Source organism: Schistocerca cancellata, chromosome 10, assembly GCF_023864275.1.
Source record: "Schistocerca cancellata isolate TAMUIC-IGC-003103 chromosome 10, iqSchCanc2.1, whole genome shotgun sequence".
In the NCBI taxonomy this organism is placed as follows: Eukaryota; Metazoa; Arthropoda; class Insecta; order Orthoptera; family Acrididae; genus Schistocerca; species Schistocerca cancellata.
The window spans coordinates 31026727-31037365 of record NC_064635.1 but is presented as its reverse complement, the minus strand read 5'-3'; positions in this window follow the sequence as shown (position 1 = coordinate 31037365).

Below are 10639 nucleotides of genomic sequence, written 5' to 3'. Positions count from 1 at the left end.
GCTGCAATAGATTGAAGCCACAATGAATTTTCACTCTGTATTGGAATGTGTGCTGATTTGAAACTTTTGCTGCAGAGTGAAAATTCATCCTGTAAACATACCCCAGACTGTGGCTAAGTTCTGTCTCCACAGTATCCCTTCTTCCAGAGTGCTAGCCCCCACAAGGTATACAGTAGAACTGCAAAATTTGAAAGGTAGGATATAAGGTACTGGCTAAAGTAAAGCTGTGAGGGTTGGTTGTGAGTCATACAAGGATAGCTCAGTTGGTAGAGCACCTGCCCTTGAAAGGCAAAGGTCCCAGGTTCGAGTCCCAGTCTGGTCCGTAGTTTTAATTTGCCAGGAAGTTTCTGTTGAAACTATGTTCCCACCGTATAACCGTTGTGTCCAGTCGTATATGTAATGCTTCATACTTAATAAGGTATTTTCCCAGAAAGACTAAAGTATACCATTGTTAGACTAATTTTGCGCATGCTATTAATACTGATATTAAAACTATTGCCAACTTTCACTATCAACACTCTTCTCACGTGTTTCAGAGAAGGTAATGTTCATAATACTTGAGGGCACCAGTGGGAAAGGGGCACATGCCACTAGAGTATGTTGTGTCAGGAAATGGGAATGAAGGAAATACGATTTTGTATAGTAATGTGAACTCTTGCTGTGATACCAACAGTTGTTACAGTAACTAGTTGGTGTTTTGCAAATACTATGAATATTAGCCCACTTTATTATAATTTAAAGTACAGAAAATGAAATCCTTGACATGTAGACTAATTACATTGCACGCCATTAATAGTCAAACTCTTCATCAATGTTTTCCTGTTCCACTGTATCCTCACTACCATCACTTATCAATGACTGATAAAAACTTGAATATATTGGAGGCACAAATTGTAGTAAGCTCTGAAGATCCTTGAACTTTGCTGCCTTAATTTGACGTCCATTTGGATACGTAGGAACTAACTGGCAGTCAGCAAACTTTGTACATCGTTCACGACACTTCTGTAAACTAACTTGCACAGGTTTCTCAGTTTGTTTGTGTGAGTATCTCATATATACAGAATGTTCACTGCTCACTAATCTAAACACCATTGAGTTTCTGATATCTGCAGGCTTTTTGTCAACAGAAATGTTATGTTTAATGATACTGTTCATTATAGATGACAGACACTGAGTTGTCTTTCTCCATTTCAACCACAATGAATGGGTTCTTTTGCTTGCACTTTCTTATAAGTTCAGTCCATTTTGCTGAAGTGTACACAGCCTGTGTCTTTCTTTTCAGCTTCTCAATAACTCCAAGTCCCTGTCATGTGGTAGGAACATGTGATCAGGGTGGAGAAATTTGTGCTCAGCAACATCAAAACATTTTTTTTATCTAGGAGGTACAACCACAGACCTAGGATAATATAGTTTTTATTTTATCCAACCATGAATCAGAATAGATGAGCCTTCTATGATGTTCTTCTTTCACCATCTCTAAAGCCTCTAAAATGCAGCTAGCTACTTCATTGGCCCATCTAGATGCAACATTCTCAGATCAGACACACATCAGTGCCTTATCATCAATAAAATGGTGAATACAGAAATTATATGTCCAAAGTTGTCTCTTATAAAAAAACTGTTCCCGTCAAAATATATGATGTTAGCAATGCTTGTTGGAAGTCCATGCACAAAATGAGTGCATCACTACCATCCTGTTCTGAGTCATTTGAGTCAATTTTCAGAGCACTATATGCAGCTTCAGCTTTCTCAAGGTGTAGTTTGATGTCTGTGGATTCAGTGTTATTATGTGCCTTGGCAAAATCACAAATACGACAAGTATCGCTCAACGGCAATTTAAAACCAGTATTATATTCTGTGTTGAGAATGGTTGCATGCACATGTTGTTTCACTGGGACTTCATCTGTATTTTTAAGATATTCACAGTACAAATGATACATTCCAACAATTGAGTGAACAGAGGTTATGTAGGACTTATTCAGGTTCTGCATTCTACTATATTGTGATGTGTACCATGGAAACATTTCAATGTGATTTATAATTTTATTTTTTCTCTCATTTTCAATGGCATGTGGTCTGTTAGAATGCTTGCCTCTTCTATCCTGTCTAGGTGTATGTACAGACACATGTGACGTAGATTCATGACTCTCAGTGTCACATTCTTCATTGCTATAGACAGTCCTCAAACGTTTAACAGAAATGACATGAACAGCTAAAAATGCAGTCCTACCCTCTTCAGCCTCAGTAACTGAAGTGTCATGAATAAAATACCTGAAAGAAACGTTACTCTAGCTTACTGTTGGAACCTTCCTCTTCATTGGATACACTATTTTGTACTTATTAGGTTGCACTAATCCAAATAAATAAGCATTTTGCTTATTGTAATCTCCCAACCAATAAAATTCAATAAATATCGCCTCCTTCTGTTCTTCATTCAATGATGAGTATTTGCAGAAACAAGTTTTGCAGCATGGTTCACTGGCACTACGAAATACTTTGTCAGGCACACTCTTATTTTTTCAGGATTTATATTCTTTTCCATTGTTTCTTAACCTCTTCCTTTCATTATTTTTCCACTTATTTTCTTTACGATTTTTTACATGTACTGTTGCATTTTCTTTGTGAGTAACATTGATAGCAACATCTATTGCCACCATCTTGGAAACATATGAACAACATTTGAGAAACGCTTTTGTCAGTCCTGATTAACAGCAAATATAATATGCTCTCTTTAAAGGAATGGGCACATGCCACTGTGCTAGAAGTTCCCACCTACGATACTAGACTGCATCGGCTGTCTTCCTGTAACAAAATCACTGCCCAGGTGGCATGTGTCCCTTTTCCACTGGGCACCTCAATTATTGAGCTTGTCTGCAAATATAAGAGTGAGAATCTGACACAATTGTGATTTCAGGACTTTTACACCTGCCATTTCACTGACCACGAGTTAAAATGTTTAAATCACAAAATTCTCTGCCAGGATATTTTGAGATGGCTTGCAAGGTACAATGAGTAGTTAGTTTAAGTGTTGGTAAATGTCAAGTTAGACATCTCAGACCCTTTACATACTGTCTCTTGATATATAGCTGATTCATTAAGACAGGAAAAACAAGGGGGGAGGGGGGGAGAGAGAGAGGGGGGGGGGGGATTGGATAGGGTTACAATGGAGAGGCTGATCTCTCAGATAACATGGTGAGAGGAACCTACCTAAATGTAGAAGGAGGTGGAAAGACATCTCTCCTGTTAAAGTCAATCATATAAACAATCACCATGCAGTTTCATCAGTTTTTGCACGTTGTTATAGAAAATGAATGTTGGACATCCATTACCAATGGAGAATCAAACAAGTCAATGCAGTGGCCCCATCTAACTTCACCAAAACAAGGGGGAAAAAAAATCGAGTGATCCCCAGTAGTAAAACAATGAAAAAATTTTAAACTTTTGAGAATGGAAACGTATCCATTATATACTAGAAGAGTCCATAAACAAGTAACAGAAGCCATAAGATAACACGAGTCATTAATTACAAGTATGGTTCAAATGGCTCTGAGCACTATGGGACTTAACATCTGAGGTCATCAGTCCCCTAGAACTTAGAACTAACCTAAGGACGTCACACACAGCCATGCCCGAAGCAAGATTTGAACCTGTGACCGTAGCGGTCGCGCGGTTGCAGACTGAAGTGTCTAGAACCACTCGGCCACACTGGCCAGCAATTGCAAGTATGTTCCTCAAAACTGAGAATTGATCAGATGCACAAAATGGCGAGCAGAACCTGACATACACAAGGAATTGTGGGGAAATTGCACCAGAAACTGAGTCTTGTTTTCACTCACTCACTTAGATGGGTGGACACCAAAAAATAGATTATGATTTGTGACAGTGCACTGTGAGTACATTCCACCGACCTGGATGAACATGTTCTACTGTCCAGAGCGCAAGATGCTAGTGGAAATTTTGTGAGGGGGGCCAATATGTTGGTAGTTTCCGCTTCTGTGATGACTCTCAAAGCTGAGCCAGGCACACCTTTTAAACATAACACATGAGACACGTGTGTGAAAGGGACCATCTCAACCCTGGAAAGGCAGATTGTGTTGCATAGAGGACAAATACAGTCCCAAGAGATCCAGCAGGTGGCAGACAACTATTCCCAACAGTGTGACCGTAGAAGGCAGATCTGACTTTGCCAGTACTGATAGGTATCTGATGATTTAGCTTTTTACTTGGCTCGACTTAAATTGCGAGTTGGAACAAGTCTAACTGAACACTTCTCACACATTCTGTAGTAGAATCTAAAAGTGTTAGTAATTGACTGGGTTGAGTATATCTCAGTCTGCAGCACACAGCATGTTTTCTTAGGTGGAGAGTCACTGACAGAAGTAGAAGTAACTTCAAGTGTGCCACAGGGTACCGTGTTTTTGATATAGTATGTTAATGATCCGGCAGACAGTATTTTAGTAACCTCAAACTTTTTGCAGAAGATGCAGTTATCTGTTTTCTCAAAATAGCTGCACAAATATTCAGTTGGATTTTCTTAAGATTCCAAAGTGGTATACAGAGTAGCAGATTGCTTCAAATGAGCAGCAGTGTAAAATCATGCATTTTACAAAACAAAACAAAATAGTATTCCATGACTAGAATATCAGTGATTCACTAAATGGGTGTAACAATTTGTAGAGAAATGAGTTGGAATGAAAACACAGCCATAGTTGTGTCTAAGGCAGGTGGCAGACTGTCGTTCATTGGCAGGATACTGGGGAAATGCAGTCAGTTTACAAATGAGACAGCTTACAGATTACTTATTCAACCCATCTTAGAATATTGCCGAAGTGTGTGGGGGATATTTACCATACACAAAGGAGGGCAGCACGGAGTGTAACAGGTTGGTTTGACTCAGGAGAGCGTCGCAAAATGGTAGGTTCTTGAAGATATATGCAAATTATCCCACGAAAGCCTTTTCACAAAATTTCAGGAAACAGTATTAGATGAGGAGTCTAGAGATTTTCTTCGGCTCAATATGTATCACTCCCATGGGGACTGTGAAGGCGAAATTAAACTAATTACAGCTCTCACAGAAGAACTAAAATAGTCATTCTTCCTGTGTTGTGCCTGCTAACCCTACCGTGTGGAACCAGGCATCCACTGTGCACTTTGCAGTAGTTTGTACCGTATTTATATAGCTGTAGAACAAGTTGCAAGAGAAGTTTATGTGTCCTTCAGTGCCATAAAAGGTAGTTCTTGCTCAACATAGGAATGAGAATAAAGCACTCCCATCTCCTATAAGAGATTTTAAGAGTTGTTATCAGGAGGACCATTGTGGCACTCCTGAATCACTGACTGAAATTCTGAAACTCCACTTGTGATATTGCTGAGGTATGTACTAAGTTCCCTAACAATACCACAGTAAGCTTATAGGTTAGTTTACAAGACCATCTCTCATGCTCAATTGTAAATCTGTTGATAAACTCTATGTGAATTGTAACCACAAATAATTTATTCGATGCCATTCTTTATTCCTAACCCTATAACCAAGGAGAGGAGGAAGCTTCCTCTCAGTATGTCAGTGCTGTTGGTTGTCTGAAGAACACATGGCTGCCCAATCCAGCAGTCAAATTGGAATGCACTGCAAACCCCCTGAAAAATTTTGGTGCCAGATGTATGGAATTTGTTGTGTAAGATGCACACCTACATGAACTTTGTGACAGGTTGATCAAAGAAAATGCTCCCCAAGTTGTGACCTAATGTGTGAACAAGCAAACATGTTGCCATTTTTTCAAAACAAACAGTTTTGACCAGTTATGAAATTTGGCAAAAAAGGTGTGAGAATCTGACTCCCATAGAAGACTTCACAGTGTACCATAAATGGAAGACGGGGTGATTGCAACAGAGCACTGGGAAAATCAGCAACTGAGGTGCCAGGTTGTGCTACTGAGCGCAACGAGATAGCACTATGCTACTCATCAGCACAAGAGGATTCCAGAAAAAGACAAAAATTCGTGAAAATAAAACCAACAATACCTCCATTTCTAGAGCTGCCACCCATCCCACACCAATAAACCCCTTTCATACCACCTAGCCAGCCGTTGTTGTTGCATCTACTGCAGTGGTGAGCAGTCTGAAACCAAATGTGCTGTCCTGCTCAGAAAGAGGGCTCCTGTGCATTGTCTCCCTCGTACCTTACCACACCCCACATACCCACTGTCCGGCCACCAAAGGAGCACCCTCTCATGACTCGGTACCAACCAGAGCTGGAGCAACAGAGTCACATTCTCTGCCAGGGTTTAAACTACATCTCTTCGTGCCATAAAATGAGGAAAATCATCCCCACCCTTCTCAAAATAGTATTCCACTGCCCAGTTAACCTGTGTAGTATTGTTGTCCACCCCTGTTCCACTGCTGCTCACCATGTCCCACTGCTTATATTCGTGTATTAGACCTAGCTGTAAGGCCTGTCTACCTGTCTGATACATCCTACCACTTCCACCTACTCCAGCTCTGACACCCCCCCCCCCCTCCCCAAGACAAGGCCATATGCGAAAGCAGCCATGTGGAATACAAACATAGCTCCAACCACTGTGTGGCATGGCATAACCACTAACAAGCTGCCTCTCCATGGGATGCTCACTGCCAAGCTGTAGCCAAAAGATAGCAGGACAAGCCAAGTGTCGAATGTGCCCCCAAAAATGGTGTACACAACTTCAGTGACTGCTAAACCAGCTTTCGTGAATTGTGCAGTTGAGAACTCAAAACTCTTTTAACCCCTTCTGGCTGCAATCTCTGCTGGTCGCTGTCCTCTACCTGCTTCTATCCCTGTCCTGCTCCCTCATCAGCCCCACACGTGCCTTCTGTCTCCCTAGTTCACTGACATAGTCTTTCCCCTTCTCTATTCCCCCTCCCTTTCCTGGCACAGCTGTCCTGATGCACCTAACCGTCCACCATCCCCCCCCCCCTCCTCCTCCCCAACATCCATCTGTGCTTCCATAGGTACACTAAGTGATCAAAAGTATCCGGACACTGCCAAAAACATACGTTTTTCATCTTAGGTGCATTGTGCTGCCACCTCCTGCCAGGTACTCCATATCAGTGACCTCAGTAGTCATTAAACATCGCGAGAGAGCAGAATGGGGCACTCTGCAGAACTCACAGACTTCGAACGTGGTCAGGTGATTGGGCGTCACTTGCGTCATATGTCTGTATGCGAGATTTCCACACTCCTAAACATCCATAGGTCCACTGTTTCCAATGCGACACTGAAGTGGAAACATGAAGGGACACGAACAGCACTAAAGCATACAGACTGACCTCGTCTCTGTCAACTGACAGAGACCACTGACAGTTGAAGAGGGTCATAATGTGTAATAGGCAGACATCTATCCAGACCATCACACAGAAATTCCAAACTGCATCAGGATCCACTGCAAGCACTATGACAATTAGGCGAGAGGTGAGAAAACTTGGATTTCATGGTCGAGCGGCTGCTCATGAGCCACACATCACACCGATAAATGCCAAACGACGCTTCGCTTGGTGTAAGGAGTGTAAACAATGGACGATTGAACAGTGGAAAAACATTGTGTGGAGTGGCGAATCACAGTACACAATGTGGTGATCCGATGGCCAGGTGTGGGTATTGCGAATACACGGTTAACGTCATCTGCCAGCGTGTGTATTGCCAACGGTAAATTTCAGAAGTGGTGGTGTTATGGTGTGGTCGTCTTTTTCGTGGAGGGGGCTTGCACCACTTGTTTTGCATGGCACTATCACTGCACAGGCCTACATTGATGTTTTAAGGACTTTATTGCTTCCCACTGCTGAAGAGCTATTTGGGGATGGCAGTTGCATCTTTCAACATGATAAAGCATTTGTTCATAATGCATGACCTGTGGTGGAGTGGTTACATGACAGTAACATCGCTGTAATGGACTGGCCAGCCCAGAGTCCTGGCCTGGGAAGTTTTGGAACACTGACTTCTTGCCAGGCCTCACTGACTCACATCGATACCTCTCCTCAGTGCGGCACTTCATGAAGAATGGGCTCCCATTCCCCATGAAACCTTCCAGCACCTGATTGAATGTATGCCTGCGAGAATGGAAGCTGTCATCAAGGCTAAGGCCCGTTGCACACTTACACGGATGGTCCGCGTTCCGCACGCGCTTGGTAGTCATGTATTCGAATAGGGCACCACACAGTTACGTGGATGGTGCGCAAGCGGCGGAGCTGTCCGTGCAGCTCTTGCGCACCGCGGACAGTCCGCGTCAGTTGAATACACAGAAGCAAGTTGGTGCATGCACAGTCCTGCGGATACCGCGTGCGCAGTAGAAGCAGAGTACCTCATTTCAGCTGTAGCGTTCGACTAGTGTGGTAAATGTGGGTGTGATTTAAGAAGTTTCCAGAATGTCTCGTGAAATCGATACAGACATGTTAATTGCCGAAGTTGAAGGTAGGCCTCACATATGGGATCAATCGCATGGGGACTACAAGAACCGTGAAATGCGATTGAAGGCGTGGCTAGACGTCTGTGCAAATATAATACTCGGCTTTGAAGGTCTGAACGAGGCAGATCAGAAAAAGTGTGGTAAGTAGACGCATATTTTCCTTGTGTTTTTATTGTAGTTCTATACAAAATACAATGATTTACAATTATAGACATTCACAAGTTCAGTTAATGCACAGTACAGACATTGATTATGTAGAAAAACTGTACACAACCGCAAATGTCTGTCATTGAGATAAGTGGCCTGTGTTCAGTGAAATTTTGATTCCTGCCAGGGCACAGCTCTTCTATCGACAAAATATTCCACAAATTTATCTCGTACAGTATTACCCGATTTACTGACAGGTGTAGTTTCTGCCACATCTTCGAAGCCGGTAACATACAGGGTATCTTCAAAGTCTCTTATTCGAACAAAATTATGCAAAATGCAGCACGTTTTGACAATAGATACTGCTAGATCAAGATTGACATTCAGGGGCCGGTGAAAAACCCTCCACTTGTGGCTTAATATTCCGAAAGCGCATTCAATAAACCTTCGGGCTCGGGTAAGTCGGTAATTGAAAATCTTTTTGTGAGTCATGTTTTTTCGCGCATATGGCCTTAACACATGTTGTGTTAATGCGAAGCCTTCGTCTGCCACAAGAACATATGGCACTGGAGAGTCGTCTGTACCTGGCAGTGGCTTTGGTGGGGGTAACGCTAATTTTCCGTTTTCCATTTTCCTCCAAAAGACGCTGTTTTTAAAAATATTTGAATCACAGTTCCTTCCGTATCCTCCGACATCAGTGAACGTGAAACAATAGTTAGTGTCACAGATGGCCATAAGAATAATGGAGAAATAATTCTTGTAATTGAAGAAAAGTGATCCACTTTTGATAGGTTTTACTAGACGAATATGTTTTCCATCCAGGGCTCCTATGCAATGAGGAAAATTGGCGACATTTTGGAAAACATGGCTAATTTCGTTCCATTTGTCTGTTGAGGGCTCAGGCATGCATTCTTCTCTTAACGTAGTCCAAATAGTGGCGCTCACGTGCATTGTAATCTGTCCAATTGTTGATGCACCCATTAAATAAAAGTAATGCAGATCTGTAAATGTGTTTCCGCTTCCAAGATACCTGTAACGTGTAAAGCATATATTTGATACTTTTATACATTCACAGAGGAAAGTAGATTTAATTCTAGGTATTAAGTCGGCTACGCTGACTTAAAACCTTAGATATATTCCTTCTTAAAATATTACATGTACGCGTCCTCAGTAATAAAAGACTTATCGGCCTTGTTATTTCAGTTGACAAGGTCCAGACGAGATGGAAAACTGCACAGGATGCCTATTTTAAAAACCTCACTAGAATAAAGCAAACGAGGTCTGGATCAGCAGCAACTAAGAGACCAAAATTCATCTACCATGAGCAGTTACACTTTCTTGACAGTCTCCGAGATGCACCAACAGAGAGTAACTTTGACTCAGTATCAGTCGTGCAAGATAATCTGTATAACAACAATGCACTCGCAGAAAACAGTCGAGACGAACCCTCTGAAGAACAAACCGATGATGTCCGACTGAATGTCAACACCGAAAAACAATCCTTCAAGAGGAAGAGGCCTATCAAGACCACAACATTTGAAGATAATTTACTTACTTTATTAAAAGGTGGTAAGCAAAAGGAGGAAGATGACGACCGAGCATTCTTTGTTTCGCTGTTGCCCTCTTTGAAGACATTAAATGTTGATCAGAAGCTATTATTTTGTACTCAGGTACTTCAACTGCTTATGTCGATTAAGCAGACAAATCAGGCTAATTCACACATACACCCCCCCCCCCCCCCAGCTCCCATGAGCTCTTTCCACTATCCACCGACCTCTTTTTACCTACGCCCCACCTTCAATATCCCAACAGCATCGTAACCAATCAATGCAGTACCGCGAGGATCCGTCCGTACAGACACAAGTTGCGACTCCCCGTCCCTCTCCAGCCCAATCAACGTCATCATCATCTTGGGAGATGTTATAAAAATAATTGGAATTCAGTAGTAATACAATACAAATGTAAAATTGTCTATTGCTAAACGAATGTAATACACAGTTGTAGCAAAGCTTTGAATGATTAAATATATTATTAAAATTAATCGCCATCTGTATACA